The following is a 13,417-nucleotide window of genomic DNA, read 5'->3' as shown; positions in this document are numbered from 1 at the left end:
AAGCCAGCCTTTGCCCGTCCAGCTGGCCGAATGACGACAGTGACCACCTTCCACGCCCAGCCACACGAGGGGCGGGGCCTCGGGGACCACTGCTGCCTGGCCAGAGCAGCCTAGGGCCTCTGGGAGCTCATCACCTTCCTTCATGCCAGGGCCTGACTCTCTCTGCCGGCTGGGGTGCCTCCATCCCCTCCGGGCCCCTTGGGCTGCTCCCTGTCTTGCCCGATGACTCCGATGTGAGGGCCATAAAGCAGCTCGAAGGTCAATGCCTACACGCCAGCTCCCTCTCCTGCCCCTCCCTGCCTGGACTTTGTTCCCCAAGGACCATTTCTTCCCTTCCTCCTGCCCTCTTCCCAGTCCTGGCAGACAGGCAGTGACACCCACAGCACTTTGGCTGGTGAGGGCTCTGGAGGGCAGGGGGCAGACGCCAGCCCCCTGGGGTCCATCCACACCTGTTCCGCTGGTGCCCAGGCCTCCTAGGAGGAGGAGGGGTCAGCTGAACTGCCCAGTCGGCGAGGAACCTCGAGGGAGCTCGGGGTGACACTTCACGGGGACACCACCTCCTCCCTCATCTCCTCCAACAGCTTGGGCGTCGGCACATCTGGCACAGCGTCGGGGCCTTCGAGACGGTGCCAAGCATGGTAGGTGGTCTGGAAGCTGGAGAGTGTCTGCTGGGTCGTGAGCCTGCTGAACCTGGCCTGGCTTGAGGGGGAGCGTGGGGATCCCAAGGGTGCCGAGATGGGTCCTGTCCTCAGGCTCATCCATTGTGCCCCCCAAGAAGAGGCCTGGGTGCCCTTGGTTTCGCTCTGAGGGTTCGGGGGCCTTATTGGAGTGCCCAGGACTAGAATCCTTGGTCTCTGGAGGGGAAGCTTATAGCCCCGGGGGTGAGGATGGCCCCTGGGTCGCTGTGCCCCCTCCCTGAGTTTCTGGTCAATTGCTCCTCTTCACCAGGAGCTGGGGCGCTTGGAGATCCCAGCTGAGCTCTCTGTCATGCTGAAGACAGCGGAAGGTGAGTCGTGATGGGCCTCGTTCTTCCACGACCCCCTCCTCTCCCAGTGGCCGCTCCCTCTGATGCTGTCTCTGGGTGCCCCCAGCTCACTGCCTGGCTCCCTCTGCACTGGAGCCAGGGGCTGATGCTGGGAGGTGGAGGCGACACCAGAGCCAGTCACCTTACCTGGGCGTTTCTGGGCTGCCTCCCATGTCATTCCAGGCCGTCAGCACGCCCGGGTCCAGAGCATCACCGAGGCCATGCCCCCGGAAGTTCCCGCCCGGCCCAGCCTGACCCTCCCGCCTGACATCAACCAGTTCCCCTTCTCCAGCTTCATCTCCATCGGCTTTCAGGTGGGCTTCCAGGCCTCAGCTCACTGGCTGCTGCCCATGTTTCCCCAGACACGAGCCCCCAAACACAGGCAGAAGCTGTGTTTGTCCTTCTTTCTCCAACCCCCTCCTCCATCTCCTGTTGTGGGAATTGTGGATGCAACCGCGTTGCTCGGAAAATCCGTTGAACCCACATCTCAGTCTATTGTTACTTATCAGCGATGCCACACCTTTGTTACACCTGTGGCATTGCCTTGCCATTGAACGCTGAAGTCATGCCGTTAAAGCGTGTTTAATGACAAGGCAGAGTGTCCAGGCAACAGTGCTGGAAACAAAAGCAAGATTCAAAAGTGCCCGAGCACAGTCCCGAAGTTCCCGGCAACAGCCGGGCGGGTGGGGAGATGACGTGTGTACCTTCACACAGGAAGTAAGACTAGGAAGAAAGAGGTGAAAATGTTAACTCTGGTTATACCTCACAGTGGCAAATTGATGGTGGTTTTTATTCTTCATCCTTTTCCCTGTTTTCTGAGTTTTCCATATGCACGGGCTCTAGTTTTCTAATCAGAAAGAGTAATTGAGGTGTATGTTTTTTAATATTGATTTTTATGTTTTGGCTGTGCTGCGTCTTTGGTGCTGAGAGAGCTTTCCCTGGTTGCGGCGAGCAGGCTTCTCATTGCGGTGGCTTTTCTCGTTACGATGCAGAGGCTCTAGGGTGCAGGCTTCAGCAGTTGCGGTGCGCGGGCTCAGGAGTTGTGACGCACGGGGTTAGTGGCCCCGTGGCATGTGGGATCTTCCTGGAGCAGGGAACAAACCAGTGCCCCCTGCATTGGCAGGTGGCTTCTTAACCACTGGATCACCAGGGAAGCCCAATCAAGGTGTATTTTTAAGGCGATTTTCCTCTCCAGCCCGTCTTCCTCTTGTATGCTCCTTCGGGGCTCTCCCGGGCCTGTGTCTGGCAGATCAGCACGGATCAGCCCCTGCTCAGGCACGTGGCACCCGCCTTCCTTGCAGGAGCCCTCCTTGCCCCACCCTGGACAGCTGCTGACCAAGCCCCTGACCCGGCTGGACGGTGAGAACCCTCAGCATGCCCTGGATATCAACAAGGTGGTGAGTGACCCAGCGGGGAGGGGACAGGGTGGGCCCATGCGGGGGTGCTGGTGGGCACAGGGAGCCCTGCGTGACCTGCCTCCCCTGGCTTGGTGTCCGCAGATGCTGCGGCTGCTGGGGGACGGGTCGCTGGCGCCCTGGCAGGAGCAGACCATGGGCCAGTACCTGGTGCGGCAGGGGCAGCGCCAGCCGGGGCTGCGAGATGAGCTCTTCAGCCAGCTGGTGGCCCAGCTCTGGCGCAACCCCGACGAGCAGCAGAGCCAGCGCGGCTGGGCCCTCATGGCCATCCTGCTCAGTGCCTTCCCGCCGATGCACACCCTGCAGAAGCCACTGCTCAAGTAGGGGGCTCCGTGGGTGGGGGGCCCCGCGGACGGGGTCAGCAGGCCACCCCAGGCTCACAGCGGCCCTGTGCTGCGCCCGCAGGTTTGTCTCCGACCAGGCCCCCAGGGGCATGGCAGCGCTGTGCCAACACAAGCTGCTGGGGGCCCTGGAGCAGATGCAGCTGGCCCCTGGGTCTGCCCGGGCCCACCCACCCACCCAGCTCGAGTGGACGGCCGGATGGAGGCGGGGCCGCATGGCGCTGGACGTGTCCACCTTCAATGGTGAGGCGCGCGTCCTGCTCAGGGCTCCCACGGCAGAGTCTGCCCGGCACCCTCACCCTCCCCAGACCCCCTTCCCACCGCAGCCCTCCCAATGTGATCCTGACCTCCCGATGTGACCTTGACCTCCCTGCCGTCCTGCTGGTGGGACCCCCACGGGACAGCACCCCTTTCCCCATCAGGGAGGACCCTGCTGTCCCTCTCTCTCACCCCTGCCCCTCGTCCTTGCAGAGGAGTGCTACTCGGCCGAGGTGGAGTCCTGGACCACAGGGGAGCAGTTCGCCGGGTGGATTCTACAGAGCAGGTCTGGGGGCTGGGGATGGGGGAGTCTGGCTGACATTGACCGTTGTCCCGTCCACCTCCTGAGTCCTTCTCGCCCTCTCAGCCTGCTGTCCCACCAAGTACCTTCTGCGGCTGCTCCTGCAGGCCAAGGCCTGCTGCCCAAGGGGTGGGGGCGAGGTGTGGGAGTCATCGGGCAGGGTCCAGACAGCAGATTCCAGATGGAGAACGAGTAGGGAGTATTCCTGCTAGATTTGGCCCAGATTCTGATCAAATTGGTAAAATAAATACAGCAGAAAAATACATAAAAACAAAAACAAATACATCAGAGCTAACGCAGAGGTAGAGGGCCTTTTTTTGCAGAAAAAGAACGGAAACCGGGTCCTCTCGCCCCCCTCTGCAAGCGCCTCCCCCCGCTGCACCCCCAGGTCCTTGCCGCTTCCGGATGGTCACCTGCCTGGCTGACCACCCTCTCCTCCCTGCCCCTGTCTCACCCAGAGGCCTGGACCCGCCCCCGCGTGGCTGGTCTGTGTCACTGCACTGCAGGGACTCCTGGAGAGACTTGGCCGGCTGTGACTTTGTGCTGGACTTGATTGGCCAGACCGAGGACCCGGGGGACCCAGCCTGGCATCACAGCTACCCCATCGCCCCCCGTGGCCTGTAGGTGCCACCCCCAGCACCTCTGGCTCCTGTCCCTATCCTGTTGTAGGCGACCCCACCGCCACCCTGTCATACCCTGGGGTTCCCTGGTGCTGCCACAGGTCCAGCCCCCAAGCCTCCTCCCATCCCGTGGGGATGACCCCGACCACCCCCCGCCCCTCTCCATGGCAGCTTCTACACCCTGCCTCAGCCTGGGCACCCCACCTCCTTAGCTGGGCCTCCATGGCTGGAGGTGGCCCCACCAACCCCTTAGCTGGGCCCACTGTCTCCTGCAGAGCCGAGAATATCCCCCTGGCCCCCAGCATCCAGGCCCCCTCACTGCCCCCAGGCCCACCTCCGGGTCCAGCCCCAACATTGCCCAGCAGGGGGCTCACAGGTAAGGCGGGGAGTGGGCACACTCGGGTGGGCAGGGCGATGAGAATGGGTTTGCAGGAAGCCCCTGCCCCCAGCAGGTGACACCAATTCTCCGTAGGTGAGTCCCGGACCTCAGGGAGTCTGGATGGCTTCCTGGACCACCTCTTCAAGCCAGTCCTCTCCCCTGGCCTCAGCGTGAGTGTCCTGCACCCCAGCCCAGCCCGGTCCCTCCTGTTCTGGGGCCTTTGCTGCCTCTCCCAGCCCTCCTAGGACTCTAGCTCTGACCTTTTGACCTGTGACTTTTGCCTTCACAGGATCTGGAGCAAGGCAGGGCTCTGAGTGGCCGCATGAAGGGAGGGGGTGCCATGGGGCCCATGCAGCAAGGCAGCTACCCCATGGGTGAGTGCAGGGCTGAGCCCATCCGGGGTCTCCCTGCCCACGGACGGGGGGAGGCGTGGGCCGGGCTTCCCACGCAGCTGGCGTCAGAGCTCCAGCCTGCACCCCAGTGGCCCATGCTCATCTCCTCGCCTGGGGCTGGAGGGAGGCTGTCTGAGGGCCTGGGTGGGCACTGATGTGGGAGGACCCTGTCCCTGCAGTGTACCCAGGGATGGTGCAGATGCCCAGCTACCAGCCAGCCATGATGCCAGCACCCATGCCCATGATGCCAGCCATGGGGCCGGTCCCAGGTAAGACTGGACTGTGGCCGCCCGGTCCCTTCTTCGGGGGGTGGGGGTGTGGCGGACCGGAACTAGAGGAGGGAAGGTCCCGCCTGGAGGGCACAGTGGGCAGGGGGCTGGGAGCTCGGCCATGGCGCTAATCTGCCCTGACTGCCTGCCTGCCCACCATGCCCCCAGCCATGGTGGTACCACCACAGCCACAGCCCGTGCTTCCCAGTTTGGACGTGAGGCAGCTGGCGGCCCAGCAGCAGGACTTCATCAACCAGCAAGCACGGATCCTGGTGAGGAATGGTGGGGCCCACGGATCGCCTTGTGGGTACCAGCCTGCAGGGAGAGGCGAGGCTGGCTCTCATCTGGCGCATCACGCCCCGTCCATCAGGCCCAGCAGATGACCACCCAGGCCATGACCTTGTCCCTGGAGCAGCAGGCAAAGCAACTCCAGAAGCAGAGTCAGGCCCTGGCCCTGGCCCCAGCCCCAGCCCCAGCTGCAGCTCCAGCTCCAGCCACAGCTCCAGCCCCAGCCACGGCCCCGGGCCCAGCCCCTACAGCAGCTTCCCTGACCTCACCTCCTCCAGCCATCACCCACGAGCCCAAGACACCCACCCCCCAGAAGGAGCCAGAGAGTGGCCTGGAGTTGGTAGGTGCCCGCCTGAGGGTGAGGAGCCAAGGCTGGGGAGATGGCAGGGCCTGGGATGGGCAGCTGGTTTCAGGGCTGCAGATGTGGGAGACGTGGGGGGTTGGGGATGGGGCCACAGGGCGATGCAGAAAAGATGCTGCCCGGCCTCGGCCCTGCAGGTCCGAGTGGGTGCACTGTGCGAGTGGCAACTTGGCTGGCAAGGCTGCTCCTTCTGTTCCCCTTCCTGCCAGCAGGAGGCCCCGCAGGAGGCTGAAGACAGGCACCCACGGCCCAGGAGCTTCCAACAGAAGCGAGACTATTTCCAGAAGTTGGGTGAGCATCCTTGGGGAGGCAATCAGACACAGACTCAGACACCGCCCCAGCCTGGCCAGGGGATGGGAGGTTGCCCTCTAGTCAGGGTGGCCCATCCAGGAGCCCAATGTCACTCAGTCGTGTGCAACTCTTTGTGACCCCACGGACTGTAGCCTGCCCGGCTTCTCTGTCCATGGGGATTCTCCAGGCAAGGATACTGGAGTGGGTTGCCATGCCCTCTTCCAGGGGATCTTCCCAACCCAGAGATCGAACCCAGGTCTCCTGCATTGCAGGCAGGATTCTCTACCATCTGAGCCACCAGGGAAGCTCAGAGGGGCGGGCCAAGTGGAAGGTAATAGACAGGACCATCTGGGGGGCATTTACAGGGCAGCAGCCGAGCAAGGTGAAGACCATGAAGCCTCCAGCCAAGGTTAAGATCCCCCAGGCAGAGGTGCAGGACGAGGAGCCAGAAGAGGAGGAACAGAGAGCAGGTGGTGAGGAGGCGGGGGGCAGGCTGGGCCTTCGGGGTTCTGCACAGGGTCTCACGTCTTTCCTCTCTTCATGGGCAGGGCCCTCAGCTCCGCCTCCCCAGGTGGTGAAGAAGCCGCCACTGTCGCAAGGTGCAGCCAGAGCTGCACAGGAGGCCGAGGCTGAGCCAGCCACGGAGGTGGGGCCTGGCGGGGGGCACAGGCCGGCCGGGGGCAAAGCCGTGGTGCGTAGCTCGGACCCTGAGCCCTGGCGGGCAGAGCCCAGCAGGGAGATCCGCAACATCATCCGCATGTACCAGAGCCGCCCTGGCCCCGTGCCTGTGCCCGTGCAGCCGGCGAGGTGCCAGGGGAAGGGGGGAGGGGAGGGGAAGGGGAGAGGAAAGGGGGGAGGGGAGGAGGGGCTAACCGCTCCCCAGAGAGTCACCCTGTGAACTTGTGACCTCTTCCTTCTTTCAGGAAGCCCCCCCAAAGTTTCCTAAAGAAAAACAACCCTAAGGATGAGGCTCTGGCTAAGCTGGGGATCAGTGGTGCCTCCTCGCCCCCTCAGGTGAGGTGCCCTCTGGTCCAGAGCATAGCCGCTCAGCTCTGGAATCCTCCTGAGGCTCCCTGGGGTGAACTTGGCCCTGGGTCACAGCCTCTGTGTGTTCCCTGTGTTCCCAGACGCTCCCCAGCCCAGGGAAGGCCCCCCCACCGGCCGTGGCCCCTCGACCCAGGGCCCGACCACGGCTGATGCCGTCCAGCTCCATCAAGGAGAAGCAGGGGCCCCTTCAAGAGCTGTTTGGCCAGAACCCACCCACTGCCCAGAAACCACCCCCTCCACCCGCACCTCCACTGCCTCCGCCCTGGGAGCCAGCGAGCCCTCCAGCTGAGCCCCGCAGTAAGGAACCCCACATTCCTGCTAGGTGGGCTTTGGAGGGGGCACGGTAGGGGGGATTCCCAAGGACCTATCCAAGCTCACAATGCCAAGGTCAGCGGCTCGGGCTTCTGGACTTTGGAGCCGTAGGCGAGGAGCCCCAGCTTCCGCGTTCCCGTTGGGGGCAGGGCCGGGGCACCCCCGGGGCCTGTCTGGCACAGACGGACTGTCACACATAGGGCGTTGGCCCCGGCAAGAATTTAGTGGCCCTGCTGACGTGGTCAGGGAGGGCCCACGCACGTCTGGGACAGCTGGAGGCGGGAGTTGGGACAGCAGGTGGGAGGGAGCGGCAGAGATGAAGCTGGCCGGGCGTGCGGGGCTCTGGAGAGGAGGGTCTTCTCTGCCTGTGCCCCCATCACCCCGTGCCCCCAGGCAGGTCCACACCCGATGCTCTTCGGCCCCTCCATCTGCCAGGCTTGGTGGAGCCCATGGGGGACCAGGGGGTCTCCACCCAGCTGCTCGTGCCCTCAGGCAGCGTGTGCTTCTCCTATGCCAGCGCCCCCTGGAGGCTGTTCCTGCGCAAGGAGGTGGGCACCAGGGTGGGCTTCACCCCAGCTGCTCTGGGTGGGGGGCGGGGCACAGGCTGTGGAGGAGCCAGCCTGGGACCCCGGCGTCGGCTCCCCACTGCCCACCTCCTTGCCTGGTTTCATCTGAGCCCCGGAGGCGAGGTGGGGCGGGAGCCGGGCTGGCGGGGGGACCACCCGCCCACTCTCGGTCTCCCGTGCCCCCATCCAGGTGTTCTACCCCCGGGAGAGCTTCAGCCACCCCTACTGCCTCAGGCTCCTCTGTGAGCAGGTGAGCACCCGGCCCCACCGGGGTATGTGCAGACAGACCACGCTCCCCACCCCTGGCCAGGCTACCACCGTGGGGCACTGGCGTGTTTCAAGCCCTGCCTGCCTTTATTTATTCCTCACAACATCCTTCAGAATGAGGACCGTTTTTGACTTCTGTGTGTTAGTCTCTTAGTCCTGTCCAATTCTTTGCAACTCCATGGCCCGCCAGGCTCCACTGTCCATGGGATTCTCCAAGGCAAGAACACTGGAGTGGGTTGCCATGCCCTCCTCCGGGGCATCTTCCTGACCCAGAAATCGAACCCAGGTCTCCTGCACTGCAGGCAGATTCTTTACTGTCTGAGCCACCAGGGAAGCCCTTTTTTGACTCATAACGAGGGTTCAAAAACGAAGAGCATGCAGCACCCAACACAGGCCAGGCACACAGCAGGTGCTCACCGGCGCCTGCCTGCCGCCCGTGGACGCTCCCAGAGGCTCATGTTTGCTCCCCCCAGTTCTACAGCACCCCCTCCTCCCACAGGTCTGTTCTTTCAGGGATGCTTAGCTGAAGGAGGAGCAGCAGCTCGACTAGTGCAGGCATCTGGGGGGGCAGGTGGGAGCTCCGGGTGGATGCAGCCCTGAGCTTGGAAGCCCCTGCGTCCCTCAGTGTCGTGCCCATGGGGCCCTGCAGCTTTTCCTCTGTGCGTGGCTGCATCTGGGGCGCACTGAGCCCTCAGGACCGGGTGGTGACTACATGGCTTTGCCCCCAGATCCTGAGGGACACCTTTGCCGAGTCCTGCATCCGCATCTCCCAGGACGAGAGGCGCAAGATGAAAGACCTGCTGGGTAGGGTCCAGGGACCACGGGAGGCTCAGGGAGCTGGAGTGATGCGGGTTGCGCCTGTCCAGAGGGAGGCAGTAAACTCTGGGGTCCCCGCTGTGAAGGAGCCTGGGGACAGGCTGGGGCTCTTCCCACCCGCAGGAGACCTGGAGGTGGGCCTGGACTCACTGGATACGGCTGAGGACGGCGTCAAGAAGCGCATCGTGGTGGCCGCCAGGAACAACTGGGCCAATTACTTCTCCCGCATCTTCCCTGTCTCGGTCAGTGAGGCTGGGTTGGCAGCGGCTGGGTGCCAGCTGGATCCCTCGGCAGCAGGATGAGAGCTGAGGCGGGCTGGGTGGACAGTGGCCTGGAGCCGGGAGCCGGGCTGTGACCCACCTGCCTTCCGAGCAGGGCGAGAGCGGCAGCGATGTGCAGCTGCTGGCTGTGTCCCACCGGGGGCTGAGACTGCTCAAGATGACCCAGGGCCCCAGCCTGCACCCCGACCAGCTGAAGACTCTCTGCTCGTACAGGTGAGCGGAGGCCAGGGCTGGGGCAGAGGGCGGGGATGGGCTGGTGAGACGGCCCCCCGGCTCATGCCCTCACCCTGGGCGCAGCTTTGCTGAGGTGCTGGGCGTGGAGTGCCCGGCCAGCTCCACCCTGGAGCTGTCGCTGAAGAGTGAACAGCTGGTGCTGCACACGGCTCGGGCGGGAGCCATCAAGGCCATGGTCGAGCTCTTCCTGAGCGAGCTCAAGAAGGCAAGTGTGGGCTGGCAGGGGGCCTCCACCGCTGCTGCCTGCTGCCCAGTCCACCTTGGCTGGTCTCGGGGCTGTCAGCCACGCTCCTTCGAGCTGCCTGGAGTTGGGGACGCTGGGTGGAGAGTGAGGCCAGCAGGGGAGCAGAGGGGACAGGGAGGAAGGGGTCACAAGCAGGCTGGCCCCTCACCTGCCTGCCCACCTGCAGGACTCTGGCTATGTCATTGCCCTGCGAAGCTACATCACCGATGACCACAGCCTCCTCAGCTTCCAACGTGGGGACCTCATCAAGCTGCTGCCGGTGGCCACCCTGGAGCCAGGTATCTGTGGACCAAGCAGGGTGGCGGGCAGATGAGGCGGCGCCTCCAGTGGGCACGGGGCGGGGGGGACGGTGCGTGGGTGAGGATCCGTCCTTGGACGTCTCTAGGCTGGCAGTTCGGCTCCACGGGCGGCCGCTCCGGACTCTTCCCTGCTGACATCGTGCAGCCGGCAGCTGCTCCAGACTCATTCTTCTCAACGGAGCAGAGGAGCAGCCAGGGGCACAAGGGTCAGCTGCAGCGCAGAGAGTGGGATAGGGCATCGGAGGTGAGGAAGACGGGAGAAGCCGAGGCAAGGCCTCACTAGGAGCCTAGGAAAGGGCTCCGTGGCCCCCAGGCGGCCGAGGACCACCCGCTTGCCTGGTGGGCAGCGCTTGGCCTGGTGCTGCCCCTCCGCCTGCTCCCAGTTTCTTGCCCTGTCTCTCCCCAGCAAGACTGTGAGCTCCCCGTGGGCAGGGGTGAGGCTGTCCGCCTCTCGTGTGGCCCTCGTGGTACCTAGTATGGTGGCGCCTGAAAAATGCTCAATAAATGGCTCTTGATCTCCCTGGCTTCTGGTGGTGTGCTCACTGCAGCCGCTCTGCCTGCTCCTCTTGGGGTGGGCGGGGCTGGGGGCTGGGGGCTGGGGCAGGGCCTCGGGACAGGCCAGTGGACCCTCGGGTGGCACCAGTCTCCTGTGTTTCCAAGTTCCCCACCCACGCCTGGAGCCAGGCGCGCAGTGACAACTCGGCCACCAGCCTGTCCCCCTCTGTGGCCTACGTGGCCCTGCCCACGGACTCCGACTACACCATGCAGGAGTTTGCCCTGCGCTACTTCCGGAAACCCCAGACCCTGTGAGTGCCCTTCCTGCCCCCATCCCGCGCCAGCCCATCCTCAGTCCCCCTGAAGTGGGCCTCCCTGCTTGAAGCCCCCGGGCCAGGGTTATCTGTACCCTCTAGACCCGGCCTGGGATGGGGGGTGGGGAGGGCTGAGCAAGCAGAGGTGTCCTCCCCCGTCCCCCCTCAGGCCGGCCCAGACCGGTGGAGATGCTGAGAAGGCCACGGCCAGCCTGGTGCAGTACAGCAAGGTAAAGGGGACAGTGCAGGGAAGCCAGGCCCGCAGACCTGCCCGCTGGCCCTGCCCCGCCAGCCCCAGACCTACAGCCCAGCCTCTTTGGCTGCAGGCTCCCATCCAGGAATCGCTCATCAGCTTCAGTGATGAGGACACGAACAGGCAAGCTGTGGAGAGCTTCCAGGGTGAGTGGCCACAGCCTCTTGGGTCCCTGTGCCTGTGACCTAGGAGTCCAGTTGCCTTCTTGAGTTTGCCTTCTCAGGGAGGCGCACTGGTGGCTCCTGTGCCACGTGGCCCTCCCTTCTACTCATGCTCAAGGGGTTGTGGCTTGTACGGGGTCTGTGCGGGAAGGCAGTGGTGGGCCCAGCTCACTATGCGCTCTGTGTAGCCCTGGGGCCCACAGCATCTCTGAACCCTGTCTCACTGGTAAGGCTGGGGCTGCCACTCCGCTTGGCTCCCATGCATCTTGACAGCAAGGCACGAGATGGCCCCGCGTAGCGATGGCACCAGGCAGGGCCAGGGCCAGGGCCCCGTCCCAGCTCACCATGCATCTTGTTCTGCCCACAGCTCTGATGCAGTTTATGGGGGACCAGTCCAAGCCACGGGGCAAGAATGAGCTGGATCTCCTCTATGGGCTGCTGAAGGTGAGCATGGGCTGAATGTGCCAGAAGCTGCAGAGGAGACAGTGAGCCCTGGGGGCCCCTCTCGACCTTCCTGCTGGGGCTCCAGGGCATCCCCTCTCCTTGCTCATCATCATCCTCTTTACGTGTTCAAATCATCCGGTAATGTTCATTGAGCAGCTGTTACACGCTGGGCCCAGGACAACTGGGCCAAGTTGGTGAAGCCCCCACAGAGCTTACCACCTAAAGAGATGGTCGTAAACCCTGATGCCGCGCGCCTAGGGCCAAGAGTCCCATGGAGAGAGAGAGCAGGGGCGGGGCTGCTGTGGTGCAGCAGACTTGGTGACAAGGTGACCCTGGAGCAGAGGCCTGAAGGAGTGAGGGGGTGAGGCCTGCGTGCCTCAGGGCAACGCGTGTGGGGGGCGGGGAGGGGAGAGGAGGAGCCTGGCGCCAGCGAGTGAGGGGGAGTGGAGGGTGAGGACCGGGAAGGGCGGTGGGTCCAGGGCACGGAGGCCTTGCCGTTTGTCAGGAGGTCTGAGTTTTCAAGACTGGGGAAAGCACTGGAGAATTTGAAAGACTGACGTGGCTTACAATTCTTGGGTTTGCTCTGGCTATTGTCTGTGATTCTGGGAGTTTAAGGGCAAGGGAAGGGTTACTGCCATGATCCTAGGTTAGACATGGTGCTGGCTCAGGCCCAGAGGCAGCAGGAAGGGTTTGCTATGAAATGCACGTGGTGTGTGAGAGAGAGGCCAAGGATGACACCAAGGCTTTGGCCAGGGCACTGGCTGGTCTCCCACTACGATGCCTGGTGAGGGAGCAGGGCTGGCCTGTGGCGGAATCTGCTGAAGTCTGAAGTTCCAGTCTTCAAGCGGAGGGTCTGGGCTTCAGGGGAGACGTCTGGGCTGGAGGCAGAGGCTCAAGGGCACTGCAGCCTCTAGAGGTCCCGGTGGTGAGGGGAGTCAGCTGAGACGACTGGGACAGAGGGACCAGAGAAAGAGGACAGGACCCAGCTCGGCCTGGAAGCGGGTGAAGTTGGTGACTTGGTGAATGGCCAGTGGTGCAGATGCTGTTGAGTCGAGTGAGACCAAGCCCGAGAGAGGACCATGGCTGTCACCCCGACCTGCCCCCCTACCGTGGCCATTAGTAGGATCTCTCTGACCTCAGATTCCACGCCATCCCACCCCCACCGCCCTGCCCCTCCTGTCCCCACAGCTTTGCCAGGAGAAGGAGGATCTCAGGGATGAGGTTTACTGCCAGGCCATCAAGCAGGTCACAGGACACCCCCGGCCGTGAGTGGGGGACGGGGGTGGGGGGGCGGCCTCTCAGGGAAAGCAGAGCACTGCGGCCTGGCCAGCCTGAAGCCCAGGCTCTCTGCCCTGCAGGAAACTCTGCGCGAGAGGCTGGCGCTTCCTCAGCCTCCTCACGGGCTGCGTCCCCCCATCGAACACGCTGATGCCCTACGTGACCAAGTTTCTGCAGGACTGGGGTCCTCACCAAGGTGCCGGCAGGGAGGGGATTCCGGGCTGGGGTCTTGGCTGCTCAGGGAGGGGCTGGGAGACGCTCACAGCCCGGCCTGGCTCCTCTCTGCAGAGCTGGCCCAAAGCAGCCAAGAGCACCTGCAGCGCACAGTCAAGTATGGGGGGCGCCGGCGGCTGCCCTCCCCAGGCGAGATGCAGGCCTTCCTGGTACTGGGGGTGCGGGCTGGGCAGCGTTCCAGGACTCCCTGTGGGTGGCAGGAGCTGGGGCCTCTTTCCATGGGTGGACTGACC

The 13,417-nt window shown here is 64.0% G+C and overlaps 1 pseudogene across 1 annotated transcript in view; it reads left to right on the top strand.

Annotated features, from left to right (window-relative positions):
* MYO15B (myosin XVB) overlaps positions 1–13,417 on the top strand; it is a 29,921-nt pseudogene that overhangs the window by 14,193 nt on the left and 2,311 nt on the right. Inside the window, exons 22-55 of the transcript XR_009491612.1 lie at positions 582–638; positions 949–1,006; positions 1,208–1,338; positions 2,326–2,421; positions 2,524–2,759; positions 2,845–3,023; positions 3,252–3,324; positions 3,798–3,959; positions 4,235–4,335; positions 4,432–4,508; positions 4,628–4,712; positions 4,910–4,999; positions 5,168–5,271; positions 5,370–5,492; positions 5,580–5,645; positions 5,861–5,939; positions 6,305–6,746; positions 6,863–6,953; positions 7,067–7,283; positions 7,692–7,846; positions 8,055–8,114; positions 8,860–8,935; positions 9,071–9,189; positions 9,323–9,441; positions 9,526–9,667; positions 9,873–9,984; positions 10,092–10,249; positions 10,666–10,811; positions 10,984–11,044; positions 11,141–11,213; positions 11,596–11,672; positions 12,861–12,937; positions 13,031–13,146; positions 13,239–13,333. The product of XR_009491612.1 is annotated as a myosin XVB (transcript). The remainder of the gene's footprint in view (positions 1–581; positions 639–948; positions 1,007–1,207; positions 1,339–2,325; positions 2,422–2,523; positions 2,760–2,844; positions 3,024–3,251; positions 3,325–3,797; positions 3,960–4,234; positions 4,336–4,431; positions 4,509–4,627; positions 4,713–4,909; positions 5,000–5,167; positions 5,272–5,369; positions 5,493–5,579; positions 5,646–5,860; positions 5,940–6,304; positions 6,747–6,862; positions 6,954–7,066; positions 7,284–7,691; positions 7,847–8,054; positions 8,115–8,859; positions 8,936–9,070; positions 9,190–9,322; positions 9,442–9,525; positions 9,668–9,872; positions 9,985–10,091; positions 10,250–10,665; positions 10,812–10,983; positions 11,045–11,140; positions 11,214–11,595; positions 11,673–12,860; positions 12,938–13,030; positions 13,147–13,238; positions 13,334–13,417) is intronic.

This window comes from Bos taurus, chromosome 19 (genome assembly GCF_002263795.3).
Source record: "Bos taurus isolate L1 Dominette 01449 registration number 42190680 breed Hereford chromosome 19, ARS-UCD2.0, whole genome shotgun sequence".
NCBI classification, from domain to species: Eukaryota; Metazoa; Chordata; class Mammalia; order Artiodactyla; family Bovidae; genus Bos; species Bos taurus.
Note: the sequence above shows the minus strand (reverse complement) of the source record. Positions and strands in the feature narration are given on the sequence as shown.